Raw genomic sequence first — 3,093 nt, forward strand, 5'->3', positions numbered from 1 at the left:
TGGACAATGACCCAAAGCATACTGCAAAAGCAACCAAAGAGTTTTTTAAGGCTAAAAAGTGGAATATTATGCAATGGCCAAGTCAATCCCCTGACCTGAATCTGATTGAGCATGCATTTCACTTGATGAAGTCAAAACTGAAAGGAAAATGCCCCAAGAACAAGCAGGAACTGAAAACATTTGCAGTAGAGGTCTGGCAGAGCATCACCAGGGATGAAACCCAGCGTCTGGTGATGTCTATGCATTCCAGACTTTAGGCTGTAATTGCCTGCAAAGGATTTGCAACAAAGTATTAAAAAGTGAAAGTTTGATTTAGGATTGTTTAGTTTGTCCCATTACTTTTGGCCCCTTAAAAAGTGGGAGGCACATATAGAAACCGTTGTAATTCCTACACCGTTCAACTGATTTGGATGTAATTACCCTCAAATTAAATCTGAAAGTCTGCAGTTAAATCACATCTTGTTTGTTTCATTTCAAAGCCATTGTGGTGGTGAATAGAGGCCAAAATATGAAAATTCTGTCAATGTCCCAATATTTATGCATCTGACTGTATATGAAACATTGCCACACAGCAGTGGCAGACAGGATGGCAGTTTAATAAACTATAATAATGTCAGTCGGCAATGCCCCAATTTGTGCAAAATGTAAAAAAAAGAGATGCAAGATGGAATTGTCCCTCCCACCCACTCTTTTGTTGGATATTAAAAAGAATATGCACAGTTTAACAAACCAAGCACTTTAGTGATTAGGACTGACACTTTCATGGCTGAACTCCTTGGTTTGTATGGGCCCCCACAAAACATTTTTTGGAAGGACTACCTTCAATTATTAAGGAGGAGGTTGATGATGAGGATGTTGGTGGTAGAGATTGCATGTGCTAGTCCAAACTGCTGGTCGCTGATACTGGACTTCTTGTTATTAATTTACAAATTATTATAGTTTTGTTAAACAAGTTGCATGAACTCGCTGCAAATGACGTAAGAGGGAGGAGGTGCCTAGACTGTTAACATCCCTTCCTCTGCTAACTTTGGCTTTACAAATGGAACAGATACCTTCACAACTGTTGTCAGAATTTAGATTAAAATAATTCCACACCCAAGACGTGGCTTTTCTGGCTTTCCTTTTATCATGAGTAAGAACTGCTGTCACTGGTGGCTGATTTACGCAAACAACATCCTTATCATCAACATCCTCATTAGTGTCAGATACAACACAAATACCTCCCTCATCCTCCTTTTGCACTTCCTCCACACTATCATCCTCATTTTCTATTATTTCCCCATATAATACCAGCAAAGCCGTCATGGCATCAGTGACCCGCTGTGAAACTGGGTGACAGCTGTTATACTTACTTCCTCTATCAAAGGACTGTTTAAAAGTCAATTGTTTGTTTAAATTACTACTAGTAGTAGTCTTCTTGGTCCCTTTCTGGGGTAAAGATCCACCCTCAGCAGCAGCAACAGGCATAGCACTCAAGGATCCTTCTGAGGAATCACGAAAAGGAGAGGAGTCAGTCATGCTTCTGAAATTGGATGCAGGACTACTTCCAATCATGAAAGAGGATGTTGATGATGATGCGGGTGTTGGTCGTGGAGATTGGAGGCGCTTGGATCCAGATAGAAGGGAGCAGCTAGGTGACACTGGACTGACTGTTGTTTGGTTTTTTGTCCCCAAAGTTTCAGAATTTTAAATACCCTTTCCAATTTGATGAATGTGCTGCAAATGATATAACAGGGAGTAGGTTCCTAGATGGTTAAGGTCCTTACCTCTACTCACTGTCACATGGCATCGGTTACAAATGGCTTGGCAAAGGTTGTCTGGATTTGGGTGGAAATAATTCCACACACGAGATGTGGATTTTTTGGTCCTTTGCCCAGGCCTGGCAACAATGGGATTTTTCCCACCATGGGTAACAACTGTTGCCTGATTTACAGTTTTTACACAAACATTCTCATCATCAACATTCTCATTATCATCAACATCCTCATCATCCTTGTTGTTATCGACAACTACATAAATATCCTCCTCATCCTCCTGGTGCAATTCCACAGAAGCATCCTCGATTTCTATGTCACCATGTTGACTTGTGCTGCTCATCCCCACATTTGCAGAGGGCACACAAATGGTGGAAGGAGGATCCTCTTCAAGTACAGTATTAGAAAGGTCAGGCTCACACATGGCAAATGTGGACACACTTGGACTGTCCTCGGGGATCTGTAAACTTTTCAGAGACAATTTAATTTTTTTTCTACCTCTTCTACAAACAGAAGGGTTTAAATCATCACAACTAGAACCACCAGTCATAAGTAAAGGCCAAGGCCTAATCCTTTCCATGCCACTTCATGTAGTGCATGGCATATCACCAATTTTTTGTTTCTCTAAAGCTGACTTAGCTTTAGATTTTTTTTTCTTTAACAGGGTAAAAGTAGATTTTTTTACATGGCCTGACTTAAACCCTGGTGTATCTCCCTTCATAGATGACATTGACGGCCTCAATGACTACTACCGGCAGCTACAAGACTGGTATGTGGATCACTGAGGTTTACAGCATGGTTACCAAGCAATTATAGCGCAGCTAAGTTGCGGCTAACGCACACAACCACACATAGAAAAAAAAAATTTATTCACACTGGTGGTGTGGCTAACACACACACACACAAATAATAGTTTTTGTTTTTTTCACAATGGGGGGGAGCACCCCTGTACTAGGCAGCAGCCTCTTGATAAATGAGACACAGGCAGCACAGCACCCCTGTGTACCTATGTTGCTGATAAGTGTGGTTAAAACGCACACAAAAAAAATAGTTTTTATTTTTTTCACACTGGGGGTGTGGCTAACACGCACCCACAAAAAATTGTTTTTTTTATGATAATAAAAAATGGCGGCGATCACGGGACCTTTTATGCAATCCAAAACCTGTGAGAATCTGACAGCGAGATGATGATGTTTTGCCTCGTTTTGAGATACAATTGAGGTGGGAAAACCCGAGATGGCTCGGATCTGACTCGGATCCCCTAAGTTCAGGTGGGTTCGGATCTCTGGAATCCGAACCCGCTCATCTCTAGTTATAGTGGAGGATAGTAGGTAGAGTG

The sequence above is a fragment of the Taudactylus pleione genome, unplaced genomic scaffold (assembly GCF_031769625.1).
Source record: "Taudactylus pleione unplaced genomic scaffold, aTauple2 ptg000181l, whole genome shotgun sequence".
Lineage (NCBI taxonomy): Eukaryota > Metazoa > Chordata > Amphibia > Anura > Myobatrachidae > Taudactylus > Taudactylus pleione.